This window comes from Manis javanica, chromosome 12 (genome assembly GCF_040802235.1).
Source record: "Manis javanica isolate MJ-LG chromosome 12, MJ_LKY, whole genome shotgun sequence".
Taxonomy (NCBI): domain Eukaryota; kingdom Metazoa; phylum Chordata; class Mammalia; order Pholidota; family Manidae; genus Manis; species Manis javanica.
The window spans coordinates 15936687-15960133 of record NC_133167.1 but is presented as its reverse complement, the minus strand read 5'-3'; the positions used below and the strand labels follow the sequence as shown (position 1 = coordinate 15960133).

General features: G+C 41.7%; 1 long non-coding RNA gene across 1 annotated transcript; it reads left to right on the top strand.

Moving 5' to 3' along the window:
* Positions 1-8793: 8793 nt before the first annotated feature.
* On the top strand, positions 8794-20668 carry LOC140844740 (uncharacterized). Its single transcript, XR_012123227.1, has 3 exons — positions 8794-9294; positions 18875-18950; positions 19410-20668. It is a non-coding gene; the product is annotated as an uncharacterized lncRNA (long non-coding RNA).
* The last annotated feature ends 2779 nt before the right edge of the window (positions 20669-23447 follow it).

Here is a 23447-nt window from a genome sequence, read left to right as displayed (position 1 = left end):
ACGCTTTAATTCTTATCTTCACTTATTTGTTCAATTAAAAAAGGGATTCAGCCATGGAAAACTCCGTCACTCATTGTTTAGTAAGGTTTGCTCTGGGAAGGGGTGCATTAATTTGGCTGGCTCATTAACCATTCGTTTTTTAAAATTGCATACTCTGGATGCTGTTGGCTTATGTAAATATTTCTTTGGTGTTAAAAGTGACCTTGTCTATTGCTTTCTAGTCTAAAAGAAACTACTGCTTATTAAAAAATGTGAAGACAGGTCACCTCTGCCTTAAGAGATTTTCAGAAAGATTTGTCACTAGATGAAGATATGATTCAGTCCCAACTGGTCTTTTTAGTTTGTGGAAGGAATGTTTATTTAAAAAAGAGTTTGTGGAGATAGTCCCTTGATCTAAAATATGTAAGTATTAACCTACAGGCAAATTTGAATAAAAACAAGTCAACTGAAGGGGAGGCTTAAGTGAAATTTCTTAAACAGATTTTTAAGACTGCTGTGAACTCTTTTTGTCTGTCTTGAGTAAGTGTGTTGCCCTTTAATGAGATTATTTTGATGTTTTCACCAGGTTGGAGTGCAATGTATAACAAAGCTTTCTTTCTATTCCCCTTTCCTCTCAAGGAAATGTCTTTCTGTTGGTCTCACAGTTGATAGCCAAGTTATTATACCCAATTGTTCTGATTTATATATTCCAGGTCTGCCTGTAGGATTTTATATTCTGCCTCTGGGCTATGTCGACACCAGGTAACCAGACCAACTGCCTTTTTCTTTTGCCGTCTGTAGCAAGTCAGTCGCACAGACGCTGCTGTGGCTCGGCCTCTTCACCTGACGCCTGTCACTGAGGTGTAGTAGAATGGCCACCTTGCTCCGGAGAAAGTGTTCCTAGTTTTGGCTCCGAGGAATAGCTGATGATCTTGGGGAGAAGGGCTTTAATTCCCACAGTCTCAGTTTTCTTATTGCAAAACTGGAGAGTTAGATGAGATCATCTCTTTTCCAGTTCTAACATGCTTGGATCCTAAGTGTCCTCCTTTCTCTGCTGTGACCCTGTGATGCCAGTTTTGAGCATGTCAGGGGCATTAGAAGACTGACTGGCAGAGCACCTGAGCTGGTTGGAAGCAGCACAGGGACGGCGTCTGCGCCTCTGCAGTCCAGAGCGCGTCCACCCTCTCACCCTCCCTCCAGGCTGGGGCCTCTCTCCTCCACAAACCTTTCCCTTTGCTAGACCCCTGGGACCCAAAATGTCTGTCCTGTGGCCTTTGGTGATTGTCTCATTTGTTTACTTCAGTTGTCATTTCCAGAAGTGCCTGTGAGCTCCCTGCAGGCAGAACTGGGGCTTTTCCTTTTCTTTTCACCTTAGGTTGTTCCTTAGCACAGAGTGCCTACTGTGTGCCGGACGCTGTGCCATGTGCCAGGGACACAGCGGTGATGGGGAGAGACATAGGCCTGTGTCATGGCAGAAGCTGGACGCAGGTTTGGTTTTGAGAACAGGAGAAAACTTGCCTCAGCCCTGGTGTAAGGTGACCTTAGCTTTGGTTGCCTTTTGCAGAAGCGCATGAGAGCAGAAGGTAAAGGTGGAACAGAGAGACAGGTCTGCGATGAGACTCCCCAGGCCTCTCCTGATATTACAGGGGCATGTGCCTGGGATTGGTGGTCTTGGCTTCTATGTGAAGGGGGTAGTTTATAACTCCAGCTACTTTAAAATTCACAAACTATTCATCCATATCTATATGTATATATCTATGTGTGTGTGTGTGTGTCTATGTGTACATATATATGTGTACGTGTGTATATGTACAATCTCAGTTATTTTGACACTCAAGGGAACATGTCATCCAGGTGTAATATGAAATGCCCAGGTTCTAGGCCTGGAAAAGTCTTGCTGACCCAGTACTAAGATAATCTCTCCTATCTCAGACTGATTTCAAGAACAAGAGCTTTTAAATTTACTTCCAAAGAATCTCTCCACAGTCCCCTCCTCCGGGAGCGTCCCCTCTCAGTGACAGTGATCCTGTGACATGCTGCCTCACCAGGGCCACAGGGAAAAAAACAAAAATTACCAATTCATCATGGATTGTCTTTTCCCTCCAAATGACCATCTCACAGTCTCTAGATAATTGGCTGGTATTACCAGGTGTCATGCTATGAAATTTTTCTATCATTTGGCCAAATTCCAGCAGAAATCAGGCAGTCTTTGTCATATACTCAACTCCCTACCTCCCACTGCTGGCTTTTCTCACAGGAGGAGGTGCTTGACTTTGCTCTTATTTGTGATGATTTTCTCTGGGGCGTTTCTGCTTCCTGTGATTTATGGAAGATTGTAGGGTTTGTTTTCTTTTGTTTGTAGTTGAGGTTTTTATAATTAATTGGATAACTGTTACTTTTTTTAACCTCTAAAATAAAGGTAATAGTCCCAGGGGTATAAGATTCTCACCAGCATTTAGCGAAATGATGTCCCTGAAAGAATTTAGCTGTATACCAGAGACACAATGGTTCCTCTATCAATGTTTGCCATGTCTGATTTAGTTCTAAAGATATTATAAGATTTCCCATACAGAGGAGGAAAAATCTAATAGTTCCACTCCCTAATATGACTCATGTTTTCACAGTAATGGCTTAAGTATTAAGGCCTTGGTGGTCAAAATACTTGGATTGTCTCACTAAGTAGGACTGTTTACCTTAACTCTTTGTGGTTTTATTGCCTCATTTGTGAAATGGAATTAGTAATACTTCTTACCTCATGAGGCTGTGTAGATGCATTAATTTGTGTAAAACACTCAGAACAGTAGTGTGCAGTGAGCACATAGTGTTAGCTCGTCTCCTTATTCCTCCTAAGTTTTTATGCACTTCCCCATGTGTTTACTACATTGTATTCTTAATGTCTGGAAAATTTTGTCTCTTGAGATTTGAATTGAAACAAGTTTGCACAGAGCTTCATTTTAATTAGTGTTAATGATTTCATAAATGTCAATCAAACTGACACCCTGTCCACTAATATTGGGCATTTAAGTTGTCCTCTACTTGTCAAAAAAGGCAATCTAGAGAGAGAGGGACCTACTATAATGTACAGGTTAATACATTTGATTTTCTTTTTTCTGTATTGAATGATAGCCTTACAGTGAATTTTCAGAGGTGGATTACTGCATTCAGGGGTATGAATATCTGATGGATGGATCATTATCTGTTGCTGAATTGCTTTCCAAATGGGTTGTACCAGTAGACAAGGATATTTTGAAGGTTCACGATGTGGAGAAGGGTTTTGGCAATTCAGCCCCCAGGTCTGGTCTTTCATTAAACAATCACCTTGAAGAAGTAGTGAGCCAGGAAAGGAGAGTGATGACGGCTTCATCCCTCTCCTTATTGGCTGGTCCCCACCCACGACTGCCCTGCAAAAACCAGAGATGTGGCAGCTGTTGGTGGGCGACTGCCCTGGACTCAAGTATTTGCCCAAAGCCTTCCCACGGCCACTCTGTGGTTTCCTCTTACTCTCTCACAGTTTGCTCCTAAGTATCTGCCCGGGCTATTTCACGCCTTGAAGGCCTGCTTTTGGGTTTTGCGTCCTGGTATCATGACCCGACTCCTTTCATCCCACCCTTCCCACTCTTTTTCTGATCACATCCTCACTCACTGGTCTCCAGGAGGCCCCTGAAGCCCAGAGGCTATACTCTCAGCTCTGCGGGATCCGGCCAGGGGAGTGCAGCAGCTCTTGATTTGATGCTGGCATTGTGCACCTGCCCAGCAGGAAATAAAACGATCTCCCCTGAGCACAAAGAGCGAACACAGAGAAGGGAGTTGAACCCACGTCTATGAGCACAGTCCTAGAAGCAGCTTCTCAGGTCCCACAGAACCAGGCCTCCACAAATGAACAGCTGTTTCTCTGGAACAGCAGCATCTCCTTTCAAAATACACACAGAAGAGAAGGACCATTTGCAAATATCTATTTAATTTGAATATATGTAGATATGCTCACCTAGCAATCCTACTCCTAGGTATAAACTCAACAGAGAAGAGTGTGTAGGTAAACCAACAGACTTGTGCTGGAGTGTTTATAGTGACATTATTCATAATACTGCAAAGGGGAAACAGATGTCCATATAGGGGGAAATGGATAAATCAAGTGTACAATATTCATCTGAAACAACACAACTCAACCGTGAGAATGCCCAGACTGAAGCCACATGCAACCACATGGGTAAATTTCACAATTACAGTGATGAATGACAGAAGTCACTGCAGTGTGCATGCTGTATGAATCCATCCAAAGTCAGGCCAGTGGTTCCCAGTGACGGCGAGTGGTTGCGAGGCAGCACGAGAGGGCTGCTGGTGTTCTGGTCATGCTCTGTTTCTTCATCTGGGTGCTGGATGTGAAAATTCATTGTGCTCTATGCTTAGGATGGGTGCTTTTCGCTGCACATATAGTTCCCAAAGAAAATCCTAAAACCCAACCTAAGTGATATCTTTATTAATAATAATACCTGAATTACTAATTAGAATTATTTTTTTGGATATCTGTGTCCCATTCGGATATGGGAATAAAATGGAAGGAGGTGAGTTGCCGTGACTTGGCATTCTTTCTTAGTAGAAGCAGTATTGCGTGTCAGGCATCTCTCTGTTTCCAGGGTTGGCATATAGACATTGATCAATATGTTTAGATCAACTATTTGCTGAAGAGGGCAAAAAGCCTTTCCCGGATTTACGTAACTAAGGATTTATCCAAATAATTACAGCAAAAAAAAAAAGAATCAGGAATTGCTCAGCAATCTGGTGAGTATTGAGCAGCCCTAGGAGAGCTGGTCCTCTGGAAGCCGACCAACTGTTTTCACACCAGCTGTAATGAGGATGAGTAAATCAGAAGGGCCGGGTCCCCTGGCCAGGCCTGTCAGGCCGCGAGGAGGCAGAAGGCTGGGAGAGGTCTGAGCCTGAGCCTGTGCCGCTGTGCTGAAGGGAATGTGGGTGTGGAAGGGGCCGAGGTGGGCCCCCGGGATGCAGTGCTGGGAGGCCGGTGCACCACCAGTGGTGAGGAGCCTGGGCGCCAGTCGTTGGGGTCGATCTTTAGCATGAAAGTGGCACGTTAGGGAACGGGAGCAGTTAAGACTTGGAGGCTAATATAAGCAGGGGTTCAAAATCCCGAGTCAAACAGCAAGAATATGACATTAATCAGTAAAATTCTGAAACATATTTGATGGGAGGATCGAGGGTGATTTTGAAGCATTTTACTGTCTGCACTCAGTAATTTCTAAATATCTAGTCTCATTTAATCCCCATAACAGCCTGAGGGAAGTATTATTGTACCCATTTTACAGATGAGGAACTGAGGTTCACAAGGTACAATTTATTCACTATCACATAGTAAGTGGAAGAATCTGGGTTTAACCCGGTCTTTTCTGACTCAAAAGTGTTGCTTCTTAACCACCCATTTCTATTTTCCAGATTCAAGCGCAGAATTCTAGTTGTTAGGTGGAACGAGAGAGGGAGCTCAGGCCTGGGAGGCAGGGCGCCAGTTTGGTAGGGGTTAGAATACTGGGACAGGTTATCAGGGCAGGGATGGTAGCACAGCAAAAGACAGGACCCTGTACTGGCAGGAGTGCATCGACATAGAGGCAGTTCTTAAGTACCCCTGTAGCAGCCCTGTGCCGAGGCCCCAGGGATGCCGAGAGGATGCACATGCGGTCCCTGGGACTCAGGTCCTTGGCCACAAGGTAGAACCCAGTTATGAGAGTCAGGTACGAGAGCTGAGCGGGACTTGAGGCAAGGCTGAATTAATGTTATTTTTCTGAGCTGTTCCACTGGGCCTTTTTCAAAGCGTAGGGTGAGGTCCATCTTCAGGTTGGGAGTCAAGTGGCTTTAGCCATGGGAAAAGTACACTTTGGAATATGGGAATAATAAAGGCTGGGGCAGGGCTGTTCTGCTTGCCTAGAATCTATTCTCTGTTGAGGAGAGAGCACCTGGGCTTGCTTCTTCTTTATTGGAGATAATCTTGGCGAGTCTCTCAGTCAACATACACCACCCTTTCCTGGTAAGTGGGTGGATATGTGATAAAATATAAGCTAATTAAAGTCCAGAGTGGTGTGACATCAGCTGAAAATAGTGAGTGAACACTTACTGAGAGTGCAGTAACCTGAATGCTTGCTATATTTTTATGGCTACCTAGAAACCTGTAGGGATCTGGCTCCTATCCTTTCTGAGACTTGTCCTTAGATTCAGGGAGCTGCCCCTCATCCTCCCTAAGATTTTTCATATTCGTAAGCAAGCTAGAGAAGGTTACTATTGCCTACAACTCCAAAACCCTAACTGATACAAAGGCAGTGCATATGGGGATAGATTGTGAGTCCCTTGCAAGAAGGAACACTTTCTTCTTTATCTTTGAATTCAGAAGTCCTAGTTCAGTGATTTGCATATGGCAAACGCTCAGTAAAAATTGGTTGAACGAGTGATTAAATCAGTGAATCTCCACCAAGATCATTGTACATCATTCAGGCCACCAAGATCATGTTGGACGTGACTTAGAACTGGTGACAAATCAGCTGGTGAGGCAGCAGCATCTTTAAGCCTTCATGCCAGTCATTTTAATCCAGCCAAGAATATTTCCTATTCTGCAAGTAAAACAAAGCACATCTTCATTTTTACAGCAGCCTTCGTTTCTCTTGAGAGAAAGGCGGTTATTGTAATTCCAGCTTAGTTGAAATATGTAAGGCTTACTCATCCTGTGCGTAAAATTGATAACTTGTGCATCTGGGACTGTCTATTTCTTTCTTACTAATCCATTTTAGACTTTTATAAGTCAACTGAGCATTCAGCTTTTGAAAAGTGATTCTGGAAAATTATTTTGCATAAGTACTAGTAAATACTGGCATGTGTTCTTGGCAGGGGATGGAAATATTCCATTTAATCTCTGGTGGCCCTTGAGCAGAAACAGTGGCTAGAGAATTGGCTGGGTTTGGAAACAGCAAAACAAGTCCTGGTCAGTGGTCTTTTCTGTATTTCTTTCTACCAAATGAGGATGATTCATTTTAAACCATCACAAGGAAGGGTCAGAGCGACTAGAAAAATATACATACATGTATTAATAACCAGAATGACGAGTAGCCGGAAAATTGTTGGGTTCTTCTTTGGGTTCGTGTATGTGGCCTATTAGAAGAGTCTAATCATGTCATTAAGTTTTTGTTTGTAGACCATAAGCATGGCCAGGCTGGTAATCTCTATATAAAAATTGTAAGCAACAGGGTTTTTACAGCTATAAGATGACATGGCTGTTGGCAACTTAAGTTTGCTTCATTCTACCATTGGCTGTGTCTCTGTGTTGAAGGAATGGAAATTGTGACCATTTAAAAAGTGCCTGACTTTCTGTGGACTTGAGAGATATTCAAGTTTTTCTAAACTAACCAGGCATTATTGTTTAGAAAGAGGGTGGTAGGCAAATGGATCAGCTGTATTTACTCCTGTATGGATCTTGGCTTTGGACCAGGTCTATTACCATACAGTAAAGGAGGATTAATACAATGAATGCAGTAATTAAAGTTAAAAGAAATTGCTTTCAAATAGTTTGTGACTACAACTTATTTTAAGATCCAAAATTTGAAAAATTGCTACAATTTCCCATTAATGTTTTTGTTAGTATATACCTGAACTAATTTAAATATTTGATTGTTGAAGAAATTAATTTGTTTCTCATAATGGGCCTCTCTACTGGTCTAAATTATGTTATTTACTACCCTGCTATAAAGTTAGCTATTTTTTCCTACTTCTCTGAATGAATTTGAGAAACTATGGTATGTATATGTTTATGTGTGTATTTTATATATATGTATAAAGCTGTATCAGATTTGAATGAGGGAAAGGCAGGGGTAATCATTTTTAACATTATGACCTGTTACTTATATGGAATATATAAAAAGCAAATTAAAAAAATTTGCTTCTAGGAAAGAATGCTCTAGTTGGATTGTGCCAGGCCTGGTAGGTGGTGGAAGCCAGTTTTGGATCTAGTAAAGGGAGATTTAAGGAGGCCACCAGAGGTGATGTGTCAGGGAGGGGCTGGACCTTAGGGAAGACTTAGATGCAGTGGCCACCACAGAGCTAGGGGGGCCTGGTGCTGGGGACAGGTCTGTATTATTCCTTAAAACAATGTCTTAGCCTCAAAATCTGGGTAGTCAGATAAATGCCAAAGGCTCAATATGTTTTTCAGGTTGAGGACAGAGAATAGAAGTCTTATTTGTCAGCCAGGAAGAACAGAAACAGAAAGGAGGGCTGGGTAGCAGCGTTACTGTCTTGGGGAAGGGTTTGGAATCGCCCAGTCAGAATCAAGGCAGGGAAGCTGGGCCCCAGACGAAGCAAGAGTTTGAGCTTAGACTCTTGTCATTGGCTGAATTGTGTGCTCCAAAAATGTTCAAGTCCTCTTCCCCAATATCTGTGAATGTGACCTTATTTGGACATAGAGTTTCTGCAGATACAAGGAAGTTAAGATGAGGTCATTAGGGTGCATCCTAATCGAATATGACTGGTGTCCTTGTAAGAAGAGGAAAATGCCACAACCGAGACACATGCAGAAGGCCATGTGACCACAGAGGCAGAGGTGGGAATGATGCAGCTGCAACACAGGACCCAAGGGTGGAGAGCCACCGCCAGCAGCTAGGAAGAGGAATAAGGGGGCTCTACCTAGTCTCAGCGGGAGCATGACACCACCGATACCTTGATTTTGGCCTTCCAGCTCCAGAACTGTGAGAGAATACATTTCTGTTGTTTTTAAGACAACCGGTTTATGGTATTTTGTTGTGGCAGCCCAAGGACACTAGTGCAAGGCTCCTCATAGACTTCCTGTCGTATGGTCTTAAGCCATGCAGAGGTCTAATTAATTACCCAGATACTGGTACAGTGGGAAATAGGGAGAGGAGGGAGGAGCAAGGTAGTTCTTATCTGCATTATCTGATCATAAACCTGAGGACTGACCCATCTTTCATCTGCCTGTGCAGTGATTAGCTTGGGTGGCCAAAGCACCCCTACTCTGTATGAATAGGAGCAGCACGGCAGAGCGACTGATTATGTGAACCATGTCTGTTTCCCCTCATTACATTCTTGCCTTATCACCTTACTGTACCCATATGGCAAAGGAGAGAGGCTGAGAGCTCAATATCGGAGTCCAGAAGCATAACAGGATGTTCTTGGAAATCAACTCCAAGACTTCAGGGACAACACATGGCACCAGACAAATACAAAGAATCCACCCTTGATTCGTCTCGTCGAGGAAGTAATCGTGAGGATTGAAGCCAGCTGCGCACCACGAGGTTAGAAGTACTGGGAACAGTGGTAAGTTGAAAAGTATTCAAGTCGGATCTTTCTCTTTAAACACTACCTCTTCTTCCTGATTCTCCTCCCCGCCCTCAACACTGTCTCCTTCTCCTCCCCTCCCCCTCTCTCTCTGCTGGATGAATTCTGTGGACCACCAGTTCCTGATGCAGATGTTCTGGGAGGACTCAGGTCCAGGGCCACCCCTCATGTCCTAAACTGGCATCCTGTGTCTCGCTGGGGCAAGTCTTAGTGCTCTGACTCCTTCCAAAAGCTGTTGGCCTGTGGCTTTGCTGGTCAGAGCATCAGAGTTGTCCCATGACCGACCAGGGGTTGCCATAGATGCCTGCCAGGTTACCCAGGGGGCCTTAACTTCAGAAGGTATCTTGGGCCATGACCTCCTGGATACCTTCTTCTTCAGTTGCTCTGGATGCCACCTGCTTGTCTCCCTTTTCCAGATCTGCCAACCTGTACTTGTCCCTCTGGGGGTTTCGTTTCCCCAGGCCAGTTTCAAAGAGGAATGAACACACCAGTCCTCCTTCCTGGCTGTTTCCTGAGCTTCCCCTCAAGTCTTACTCCACATGTAGGAAGTTTCTTTTCCTCTCTGTTTTCTCCCATGCAACCCACAGTAGGGGAAAGACGAGGTTCCAGAGATACAAATCATGAACAGTTACAGAAACTCACAGGTGGTGGCAGGGCTGAGTGTTATTTTTAGTTCCTCTGCATTGCTACTCTGTGCCCACAGTTCATGGCTTTCTAGGAGATTCTATAGGATGACTTACGTCAGTTGTTACCCTTCCATCCTTGAGACTGGAGTTTATTAATTACCCCCATGCTTTTTTTCAAATGAAAGAACAACCAAAAGATGTGGTCTTGATATGTTTGACAAAATGTTGCAGATTCATTAGACCAGTTACTGCTAAGTATTTAAACCAGGTATTAAAAAAATAAGCTTTTCAAAATGTCTCCTATGAGTCATGCTGCAGGGCTGTGTGACCTCACTGTGGACACTGGAGAATGTCCCTCATTTTGGAGGAAATAAAGGTCAAGTATACCAGGAATGTGGGATGCCAAAAGGGCAAATATTGTGTGATTCCATTTACATGAGACACCTAGAGTAGTCAAATCATAGGGACAGAAAGTAGGACAGTGGTGACCAGGGACTGAGGAGGGGGAGGGAATGGGGAAAGTAGTGTTTAATGGGGACAGAGTTTCAGTTGGGGAGGATGAAAAAGTTCTGGAGATGGATCGTGGTAATGGCTGCAAGGCAATGTGAATATACTTAATGCCACTGAACCGTACATTTAAATATGCTGTAAGTGGTAAATTTTATATTTTATATATATGTTTATATTTAATACACACACACTCTCTCTCTCCCTCTCTCTCTCTCTCTCTCTCTCTCTCTCTCTCTCTCTCTCTCTGATCCATGACCTAAAGTAAGAGTGAAAGGCAGGAGAGTGTAGGGCGCCCAGGGCAGGTCCTGGAAGACACCATTCCTGGATGTCGGTGTGGCAGCCGTCCTTTCTCACTGAAATTATCTGAGAAACAGACAACTCCAAGATAGTATGACTTGGTGAAAGCAGTATTTCACAGACCTCTCAATAAACATTCTGTAGCTGTGAATCTACACCATGAAATCAGTGGCTTTTCATATTAAAAGGAAAAAAAATAGTAACACAAAACTACTCACCAAATAATGCAAAACTAACACTCTTGTGTTCTCTGGCTTCTCACAGACAGCCCAGAGGTTCTTTATTTGTAATGCAAATATAAGAAAACAGAGTATTCTTGAGTCCCTTTTGAAATTTTCTTTTGAAACCAACACTTTCCTGGAGAGATTTATTAAATTCTTAGAAACTGCCAAGCAGCTACTTCTCACATAATAGAATTTTGCCTCAATGAAGATTTTTAAATGCTTTGGCTTTCAAGAAATACCTGTGAAAAAAAGTATGATTATACTTTCTCCCATTAATATTGAGGTCCATGTTACATGAGAGTACTTTTGAGAACATTAACATTTTAATATCATCCTGAAATTTTTCATTAAGAAAAAGTCATTCTTCATATACCTATAGCATTTAATTATTAAACACTACAATAAGCTATTCCAGTCTTATTCAAATAAACTCTGAAAATACCAACCGAATGTTAACTTCCTCGGCAGACTTCCCCAGGATTTCAGAGAATGTGCAGGCTCTTTAGAATCATGGTTTAGAGAATCAGACTTGGCTACAGTCAGAAAGAATTGGTTTATAACCTTAGTCTATGACTTAATGGCTTGTATGAACTTGGACAAGTCACTTAATTTTCTTGAGTCTCAGTTTTCTAGTCTATAAAATGGGACTGATAAGAATTTATATCCAACAGAATTGATGAGAGAATATATGAGATATGAGACCCCAAAGGGGAAGTGGCTGGGTACCTGCTATTATTTCCTTTGGCCTTTTGTTTATGTTTTGATTTCTGGGTCATATGTAGGATTTCCTAGTAAGATCTGAACAAAAAATGCAAATTTTGAAAATTGTTGTGATAATGTATGCAAAGAACAGTGTTGGTGCACATTAAGAGCACCAGTAGCTGTAGATTCATTCATTCAAAGCCAATTCACTATTCATCCATCCATTTTTTCATTTATTACGAAAAACACTTTATGAAAGCCTCCTCTATGCTAGGAGCTCTTCTACCTCTGAATGAGATGGACAAAGATTTTGCCCCCATAGAGCCCCCATTCTTGTCAGGAGAGTGTGAAAATAAAGAGGGAAACACAAAATTCAGTGTGAGTTATTAGGGTTGGGAAGCAAATGATCATGGTGATGGGGTAGGGAATGATGGAGGAAGAAGGCAAGCTTATTTTTAATTACTCATTTAATAATCAGTGATTATTCATAGTGGGGAGGGGAGTTGGCATTTGAGTGGAGATGGGAAAAATTTGAAGTCAACCATGAAAAGATGAGGGGGAATGGTGTACTTACAAATCCAACTAGAATTAATTTGGAAATCAAGCATTTTAGGAAAAACTTATGAAGGGAAGTGTGGCAAATTCTGCCTGCCCAGTTCTTTAGGTTTTAGGGTCTCAGGCCTGACTTAAAGGCCTCTGGTGCTGAATGCGGGTTGAGTGCTTTTGAGCCCACCATCCGTAACGTATCTATCAGGTGGCCAGCTCCTAGCTTAGCTCTTGCACCAACAGCAGGCTCTACGGTAGCATCCATTTTTGGAACAGCTGGAATGTGTCCTTGATCTCCGAGACGTATGTAGACATGGCCCTTGAAATACAACATCAAATGATATTGTGGTTGATGTCAGCAGAGAGAACCCTGCTTTATCTACATCTACTTCTAGCCACATAGGGTGTTGAGGCTTTGGGGCTCTAGAAACAACAATGAGGTTAGGGATCCAAATTAGTGAATGAGCAGACAGTGGAGGCAAAGCTAAGGGCCAAGGCAGAATGGGAGAATTCAAGCATCAGCTCAGAAACATGAAGAGATGGCAACATCAGGGGTTCAAACCTGGGATGACAGAGGCTAAGGGGCTTAAGAATTCTCTGAACCATGGTAACATAGCCATTCCTCTTCTAAATAGGGTGTCTGCTGCTTTGGTCTTGGGTGGGGAAGTTACTAGTTCAGTCTCTGACTGGTGTTGTTTGTGAAAGAAGTCTTGGGTCTTGACCAAGTTAGACTGAATCATCAAAAGAAAGGAGGTGAAACTGTTCACTTGTTGGGTCCAAGTAATTCAGAATATTAACTGAATGTGTAGTATTTGCTCCGGATTATGCTAGACATTATGGGGGACTCATTTTGGGTATTCTGTAGAAGCAATGGAATCCCCTAACTTCCAAGCCCTAAAAGGCCTTGGGTTCTGACCTTTTGGAATCTCTCTAGAAGGATTCTAGATTAGGTTCCACCATTTACTGTAGTGTGAACGGTGGGGATATGATTTTACTCTTCACAAATGATTTCTTCCTCTGAAAACTATAAATAATTCTTGTCCTATCTGATAATGTACATGTAGATACCTTATAAGCTGTCTAAGTCTTCGCAAACACAGGGCTTTGTTTGTTGTGGTCCCAAGAGGAGTAAAAGAGGCCATGGGAGTAATGAGCATGGATGTGGCCACCATGCTGGGTGAGGGCTGGGTCCTCACCTGTAACAGAACCTCAGTAATGGTGAGTTCTTACTTATGTTTGGAAATGTGGAGTCCTCAGATTTGGGGATCCTTAGATTCAGTTCTGTCACTGGGTTCAGAATGATCAGGTCCTGGAAGATTGACCCATGATCCTCAAATTTGAAAGAGACTGATGTAACCAGACCACCAATGATTTATCCAAATGCTCTTCCAGCATTAAAATGCTGAGATCCTTTGATTGTGTGATAATCTTCATTCTGTGACCTAATGCATTCTACCTAGAGCCTGGGTTTGAGTTAAAACATGCAGCTCCATGCATTTTTTAGGCTTGGGAATATAAGTTCAGCCCTTCCTTTTGCTTATGGAGAAAAGTGACCAACATAAAGTTCAACAGCACCCCACAGGTTACATAACGTTTCAGGGAGGTGGAGGGGAGAGCAGGGCAGAGACCTCCCATGTGTTCAGTTTTACCACTTCTTGGGGGAGACCTGGTATAAGAAACTAATTTTAGACCACTTTTACTAGTCATTGTTCTCCCATTAAGTGGCTTCTAAAAAAATGTCCTTACACAGCCTTGATTCAGACATTTATGAGGTGTTGGTACATTTTTTTAGAGTACAATTGGAGGAATAAATTTGGCTTGCCTGTTAATACTAAGATTAGACTCTTGGTGTACTAATTTGTATGAACTCCCTCATAGACCCTGGTTGCTATTTGGATGCCTACCTGCCCACCACATTCACATTTCTCCATTGATCAAGAGGGAAAAATAAAATCTAAAAAATTTACCAATTACCTTTTTATTATAGAAAATGTGCATGGGAATCCCCAGAGAAAAAGAAATGAACTACTAAAATGTTATGAACATGAAGCTAGATTTTCCTTCATTTGCCCCAGAAAACATAAGAGAGTCCTTCATGTGCTAATTTAATAATATGCCAGAGGTATGTGGCTGTGGTCATAATCCAGAGAGTCACTGCATTTTCAGAGGGGGGTCTCCAGCTGAACTGCTTTTCAATAAGACATTTTAAGGGAAAGGGAATATGCAGGGTCACTCACAGACCTCAACAAACTAAATGTCATTCCCAGTAGCATTTGAAGGATCGGTCTGGCAAGATGGGTTCCCTTATAGTAGTTGTGATGGCCACTCAACACTATTCTCTTCCACCTCCTGACTAGCTATTTATTGATAACAACTATGTTGTATAGCACTAATAGTCTATAACAGTTTACAAAACATACTTGCACTTGAAAGGAATCTTATTTAATTCCTTGAAGACTCTGGAAAGTAGAATTGATCATCATCTTCCCTTCAGAAATGAGGAAACTGAGTCCAGAGTGGTTCAGTCACTTTTCCAAGGTTACCTGGCTGGCAGGTCAGAAAAAGAACTAGACTAAGACCCTAAGACCCATTTCTTCTGACTATGGACCTTTCTTTCTTGATCACATTTCATCTCTTGTGGGGGAGGTGAAAACATCCTTCTTAACATATTTCATTTCAAGGAAACCTAATTCAAATGCACAGGAAAGATTAATTAAGGTGTTATTCACTTTAAAAAAAAAGATTCACAACAAAGCTCTATCAGGATTTCCAATGTACTTAAAATCTGATCTAATTTACCAGTTACTGTTCATATCATTTTAGGAAAGACAACTCCGGCAGGAAGATTTGTTCACCTGAGGGGGCTAAGGATGAGGAAGGGAAGCCATGTTTGTTTTCTCTAATGGCCTCAAACTGGCAGATTTCTCAATAACCTTCAGGTGGTGCCATTGGCTCAATCCCCTTCTTGTGAGGGTGTGGTCTGCATTCAAGCCAAAAAATATTTCATTGCCCAGATACTGGAGACTTCAATACTCCAGTGAGTTGTTTATCTTGTTTTAGGAATGATGGGTAAATTCAGGAAGGATTTGAGCCTTTTTATTGTTGCTGTTGCTAATGATTACGTTTTGAATACTGACAGAAGAATGCATTTCAATTGCTTAAGCTGGACTGAATCAGAGAAGACATTTAAAAAATGAGGTAGAATCATTCTCTTAACAAGATTAGTCCAGAGGTTGATGACTAAAGAATACAGAGAAAACCTAAAAGGAAAGATGAAAAGGACTTCCACTAGGGTAACCCCATCTTACTGAAAGCTCAACCCTGTCGTATTGCTTACATAGTCACGTCAGGGAGATTGGCTGCTTGCAGGGTGTGATTAAAGCTAAGTCCATACAATAGCAAAATACCAAACTGAAAAGTGAGTGATTCAATTAATAAACTGTTTTGTTTCTTTCCTAAAAGATGCTGAATAACTGGTTTTGTAGCATTTTCCTCATTAACTGACTGAACCAACCTGTTGGTCTGGTATCACAGGGTCCATGGAATCTTTTTGAAGGTTCCTTCTCTTTGCTTTTAGATGTTCACTTGTTGATTTATTTTTTCTTCCTGGCCTTAACTTGGAGTTCTCCAACAATCCCTAGGATTTATGAGAACACCATCAAAAGGTGTCCATGGATTTCACGGGAGCTTCATGAAATGTACCCCAATCATCCTGAAATAAATAACTTTATTCAGTGATTATCACACAGTTTCTTCATTTCCCAATTTTTGCTTAAATGGATCCCATCTGTGTGTTTGAGGATCAATGTGGGTGGGAAAGCCAATTACGTCAATATTTTATTTTCAGAAAAATAGCAGGCAGGAAGGTCCACTGAGACCCATTACATTTTTGGAGTTTAGTACAATTGAGTGCTGTTAAATAAACCATTGGCATATAATCAACTGCCATTTATTTTGGTGCAGAATGATCTGTGGCAGTAGATAGAAACCATTCAATATAATCGACAAACAGATAGTTCATAGCCTTAAATTAGTTAGTGTATTTTTGTAATGAATAGAGACTTAATTTGAGTTTTCTCATCCTGGGAACATGAAACAAAATTATATTATACAGTGAGTAACGGTTTGAAAAATTTTAATTTAGTTTGGCACCGTGAGCTTTTCTAATTACAGCTGACTCTTCACACAGCAGAGACAGTGACCCAAGCCCAGGAGCAAAACAGCTGCTTCTCACCTGCAGACTCATTATCGAACTAATTATTCCTCAAATAATTTTATAATATTCATGCTGAATGTAATTCTGGATCTCCAAGTACAGGCTTGTGTCATTTATAGTATACACGCTGTATTGCTCATTCCTGCACCCACCCGCCACGCCCTGTGTCGGGGACCTGACATGCCTGCGCTGCCTGGCAGGGAAATTTGTTTTGAATTTTGTATTTGCTTTGAGCATTCTGAACTCGTGTTTCCAAGTGCAGTGTGGCCAGTTTTGCTTATGGCCCGGAGAGCATTTATAAAACCTCGAATCATTTGTCAACAGTTCGAAATTCGAGATTTTACATCAGCATCAGGATGCCTGACTTTTCTTAGGAAGTGGACTGTCTGACAATGCTGAACCCCTTCTTTCAAGAGACGCTAATGAGCTAGAGTTAAATAACAAATTCCTCATCCAGAAAGGGTGTGAGCTTGCTACATCTCCATAGCCAATGTGGGTCTTGGCCTCAGCAGCTGATCACCATTCTACACCTGTCGCATTCAGTTTATCACCTCCTGCTTCTAAGGGTTTTACTAATTTCATGGGCTCTAAGTATTCTTACTTTTAGAGATCTCACTTCACATGATGTAAAACATATTTAACCCTGTCTTGCCAATGGGTTTCAGCCCCGGGCAAGTTTGCTGTGGATTCAATGTGACCAAAGAAATTGACAGCAAAACGTTCTTGGGGTGAAAGGTTTATACCCAACTTTATTTCCAGGTGGCAGGTCAGTCACTAGAATCCCATTCACTCGGAGCGAGTCTGCATGCAGCAAGCCGGTCTCTGCCTCTGTGCCCCTCTGCCTGCACAGCTGTCCTCTGGGCCTCTGTCCTCAGCACTGCCACCACTTCAGCCTCTGCTCTCCTGCAGCCTTGCAGCCCTGCCACCATGTTGCACCCAGAGCACTGGGCAGAGGTCCCCATATAGAGTCAACAGCCCTGCATTGCCCACAGGTGTACAGTGAGATAGTCAACCAGGGCCAGGTGAGAATCCTGGCCACAGGAACTCTCATTTTATCCACAAACTCCCATGAAATACACTTTTTTTTTTGGCCATGAAGGAACTGGTAAAGATTTTATGGTTTTTCTTTTGAGAATAATTTCAGCTTTTCTGTTTTCATATTTTGGAGTGTACATAGATATTTATATATAAAATATATGCATACATATATATATATAATGTATGATATGTGTACATATATAATATATATGTAACATATATTAATATATATATTCCTCCTACCCCCAATTTTCAGACATTTTCATGGGCCCTTTAAAAGTACATAGGCCCAAGGTGCTGTGCTTGAATCGCTTCTGGAGTCAAGTGGTCCTCTAGATCCCTATAGGTGTAGTAGGTTGTGACCTCTGGCTGGGCACAAATAGACATGTTAGAGAGGTTAGACAAGACTAGGCAGTGTCCCAAGGGATGAGGGAGGCAGAGACCACTGGCACTGGGGTTACCGGAAACATGGGGCTTCCTAGATCTTAATGAGTTTTGAATTTGGGGTTTCCTTAAGCGACAGACCGACCTGGGCCTCACTTGCACCCTGCTTTTAGTTTGCATTGGGATGGTGCTGGGGGTAGGGCAATGGTTCTGGGCATCAGACATTTTAAGACCCTGTTATGTGTGAGCACATGCACATTGGTATCATTTTACACATTTATTTGGGGGTATCCTCTGTAAACAGGCCCATGGCATCTCTGAGGTCTGTGGGATTTCTGGACAGGTGGTTGATGGCTCCCTATGACTTTCTGTAGCTCAACAGCTCCTCCCAGCTCTCTTGAAAAGTCCCCGAACCCAAGTGCATGAGAGCATTGTAAGCTCCTTGATGAGAGGAGGGTGGGAGCTTAGTACTGACCCTGATGCCCCTCATGTGATGCCCCTTAAGTTACTCTCTCTCTGTGTTGTCCATCTTACTGCAAGATAGAATCACTTGGGGACATTATTAAAAGTGCAGATGCCCAGCACCTCCTCCCACCCCCAAGACACAAACTTAAGTTTTAAGCCAGGAAAGAATTCAGAGTGTCTTTCAACTTGATGGTTAAAAAACAAATCTTTATTTTCTCTAATCTCTAATTAAAATACAGTATTTTATTCAATTGTGATGATTGGCAGCTAACCGCCAGAGTATCAGTAATGCCCGTGACTTGTCACCAGTGGAAATCAGATACTTGCATGTATATCACAGTGTTTGTGGGTAACTTGAAATGTCTTTTATGCCTCTTGCTACTTCAAAATCAAAACAGTGATAAATCAACAACTAGATGTTATTATTTAATATAATAAAAATTGTAATAAAAAAGCTTGTGTATTATTATGTCATCTGTTTTTTTCTTTAACATTTTGATAACTGTATCCTGATATTGGCTGTCTTTGTAATTTGATGTATTTTATTTTAGATATTTAAAAACATTCTTCTGGGAAGGCATCCATGGAATTTACTGGACTGCCAGAGAGACTGATGTCACAAGCAAGGTTAGAAAGTCTGGACTGGGGCTGAGACCTGGCTGATAAGCAGATCTACCCTTTAATGATCGGGAAGATGCAGATTCCATGCTGATGCAGGAGCTGGAGAAAAAGCCCTTGGGTGGGAAAGGACCTGGAGCTTTAAGAACGGAAGGAAGCTAGTAAGTTAGAGGCGAGGCTGTGGCAAATGGGCAAGTAGACGTGAATGGTTAACTAAGTGGGGTCGGGCAAGCGATTGGAAGGTTTCATTAGGAATGATATGATTATGGCCAGGAGTAGAAAGTTTACTTGAAGAAAAGTGTCTTAAGCAAAAAAACTTCCCACAAAAATCCAGGCATAAGTGGAATTACAAAAGATAACGGTATTAGAATATACGCACCGAGATATATCTTAAAATTGTTATATAAAAATATATGCATATTATAAGATCTAATGTAGATATATAACAATCTACCTATTCTTTAGCAGGAATAGAACAGCAAAGTTGGAAGATTCATACTTTCTAACTTCAAAACTTACTGCAAAGCTACAATAGTCGAGAGAGTGTGATGCTCGAATAAGGAGATACATATAAATTAATGAATATGATTTAGAGTCCAGAAACAAGCTCTTATGTTTGCTGTCAACTGATTTTCAACAAGGGTGCCAAAATAATGTAATGGGGAAAGTATGGCCATTTTAACAAATAATGCTGGGGTAACTGCATATCCATATACAAGAAAAAAAAAGAAAGAAAAGGGAGTTGGACCACTTGTCCTGCCACACACAAAAATTAACTGAATCATAGACTGAATGGATCTTAGACCTAAACAAGAGCTTAAGCTATAAAATTGTTACAAGAAAACACAGAGTAAATCTTCATGACTTTGGGTTAGATGACTTTAAATATAACACCAACAGCACAAGTGACAAAACAAAAGTAAATTAGATTTCACCAAAATTAAAAACTTTTATGCTGCAAGTGATGCCATGAAGAAAGTTGAAAAGGCAACCCACAGAATAGAAGAAAGTATTTGCAAGTCACATATCGGGTAAGAGATGAGCTTCCAACTACAGGAAGAACTCTTACAACTCAGTATCAAAAAGACAACTCAACTAAAAAATGGGCAAAAGATTTGGATAGATTATTTCTCCAAAGATGGTACCTTCATGATGGAGAAGCACTTGAGAAGATGCTCAACATCACTAGCCACAGGAAAATGCAAATCAAAATCACAATAAGATACCATTTCACATGAGGATGGCTACAATCAAAATGACAAGAGAGTAGCAGATGTCAGCGAGAGTGAGGAGAAATTGGAGCCCTTGTACCTTGCTGATTGAGAATGCAAAATGGTGCAGCCACTCTGGAAAAACAGTTTGGCAGTTCTTCAAAGTACAAAGCATAGAGTCATCATGTGACCTAGCAATTCCACTTCTAGATATGTGCCCAAGATAAATAAAAGCATATGTCTACACAAAAACTTGTACACAGGTGTTTGTAGCCATATTATTCATAAGAATCCCAAAGTGGAAACAACCCATCAGCTTGTGAGTAAACGAAAGTGGCACACTCTTACAATAGATGCCACAATACCAGGGAATGAAGTATTGATGCATGTCACAACTTAAAGCAGTATATGGTGTTAAATAATTCAGCCACAAAAGGCCACGTGTTGTATAATTCCACACATAGCAAAGACAAAGTAGATTAAGGAGTAAAATGGGAGTGACTTCAAATGGGCACAGGGTTTTGTTCAGAGGTGATTAAAATGCTCTAAAATTGGGGAGTGGTCATGGTTGCAGAACTCTGAATATACCCTTTAAGTAGGTGAACTTTATGCACCATGAATTATACTGCAATGAAACAATTAAAAAGAGAAAGAATAGAATCAGAGAGACCATCAGAAGTTTCTCCAGTAGTCTGAGAGAGAGGTGATAGTGGCTTGGATCAGAAGGCAGTTATAGACATGAAGAGGTGAATGGTGTGGGACCTCTATGTTTAGTGGTAGAGTTGTTAAGACGTGCTGGTAGAGTAGACAGGGTTAGTGGGGAAAAGAGAAATCTTAAGAGATGGGCAGCCTTGGATCTCCCTGGGTGGTCCTGTCTTGTTCTGTGCATCTATCATTCCATGCCTGAGTGGTCTATGAGAATACCCAGCTGGGTTATTTGGGTGCTAGCTGGCTGTCTCATGGCATGGGGAACTTATGAGATCAAACTGCAATTATATACCTGATGGCTGATGTAGTATTTCCTTTGTTAGAAAACAAAGGGAAGTGTCCAGGACTCAGTAAGAATGATGTCTCTGAATTTTCTCTTCATTCTGGAAAAGTTGACTATTTGCAGGGCTCTTGAAGAATAATAACCACTTTTAGTACAAAATGTTCCTATATAGGTCAAAATCATTTTTCTTCCTTATAAGCATTTCCTATGAGTGTTGAGGGTCTGCTTTCAAGTTTAAAGCAGGTTTTTTAGTGGTATCATCTCTTTTAAAACTGGATCAGAAGGTGAATTTTATGGAGAGACTAAAATCGCCTGGGTAACCATCATAAAAGACACACACATTTTAAAGACCACAGCACTACTGAGATAAGAAACTTACAGTGTAAATTCAGCCCAAGCTGAGAACATTTATTCTCCACCCCACCTGGCTTTCTTGATGAGAAATAAGAAGGGACATTTGAAGAGGGGGAGAAAGGAGTATAATATCCAAAAGGACTTCTTTTCATCATAATCCAGCTCAAACATTATTACCAAGAGACTTGTGAAATGCATGACCACCCTGAAAGAACATGCTGTGTTTGCTCAAAGTGACAAATTGCCATCCGGTGTCCTTGTTTTAGTTTAGAAAACTATGGGCACTGTGTGTAGCCAGGCAATCCGGAGATAGAGCAAACGGGGGAATCATGCAAGAGAAAGCAAAGTTGCCTTTACTGAAGTCTTTACTCCCAAGGTAGAGGAACATTGGCGAAGCATGAGAATAAAATTCCTTTGCGGATAGACTGTCACCTGGATAGAAGGCAGTATTTGACTCACATGAGGGTAGAAGGAAGGAAGAAACCATAATCTCCCCTTAGAGACCAGTCCCTCAATCAGTGAAAGGCAGTGTGGTCTAATGGTTATGAGCACCAGCTCTCTGACCAGACTGTCTGGATTTAAATCCCAAGTTCTTTGCTTATGATGTATATGGCACAAAGCAGATTACAGAACTGTTCTGTGCTTTAGATTCCAGTGCAGACAGCACTACCTAATTCATAGGGTTGCTTTGAGGATTAAATGAGTTTATGCATATATAAAATGTTTAGAATAGTGCCTTGGCCCAAAGATACCTTGAGCTCAATAAATGTTAGCTATTATTTAGCATCTGTCATGTGCCAGGTACCTTACAAGATTCTGGGGGTGCAGTAGTAGGCAAGCAAGAAAAGATCCCTGTACTTACAGAGCTTATAATCCACTGGAGTCTTATTTGCATAAATACCCTCATGGCATATGTGATCCAAAGGGAAGAGACACTGTTTCAGACCATCCTAACTTCCACTTCCCCTGTTACGACAAGTTTATTTCTGACAAAGGTATGGAATCTGAATGTATGTACAGAAAAGTCAAAGGTGATTCTCAGCGTGGCTACCCAAACGAATCACTGTTGCCGATGGACGTCCTTAGGGGTGGAAATAAGTCTCTACGTCACTGGCTCTAACCTCAGGGGGTGTTGGGTGTACCAAGATCTTGGTTCCTGGCTCAGGAGTGGCTGTTCTTGGAAAGGCAAGGGATGGGCGGAGAGGTAAGTTTTCCAATGGGAATTATACATGTGGCAGTGTTGGGTTTTCTGTTTGCTCTCAGTCCAACTGCTGCTTTCTCGTTTAATGTCTCTTTTGTGGGGAGTTAACACCGCAAAGCAGTCTTAGTATTTTGTCATGAGAGGTAATCAGTGTGAGCAAGAGGGAGGCTTAATGATCCGGAAAACAGGAAGACTTAAGCCTGCTCCTCTGAAGGGCCAAGTCGCTCCAAGAGGGAAGGAACTCCCCGTCGCTGTCCCAGGAGGGAGCCAGAGTGAGTTTCCGTGACCAACAGCCCTCTGGCCAGTAGGGACTGAAAGGTCACTCAGCAGATGAAGTCATTATTTTTGTGCCATCCTCTAGATTCAATGCCTGTTCTTCATTAAATACTGCTATGATTACTTTCTTTGGGATAATATCCTCTATGTTCACACCCCTCTTTTCTTTCGCGGGGAAGGATGAAAAGGTTAATTCAAATCTTGACTGAAATTCTACTGGCCGCAACCTAATACCTTCTGCCAGTCCCAGTCTAGAGAAGCTGAGTCAGTTACCTGTGCTTATTCTCAACTCCCCAAGGAAGTAGCCTCTGCCTTGAGAGGGGTAGTTAAAACCAACAAACAACAAGCCCACGTCAGTATACAGTATGCATTAATTCTGAAAAGGCCCATTGTATGTGTATATGTGAGTCCCTATATTGTTTCTCTAGCTATTGAAAGCTCAACTTCTGGGGATGTAAATTGATCCTATCACA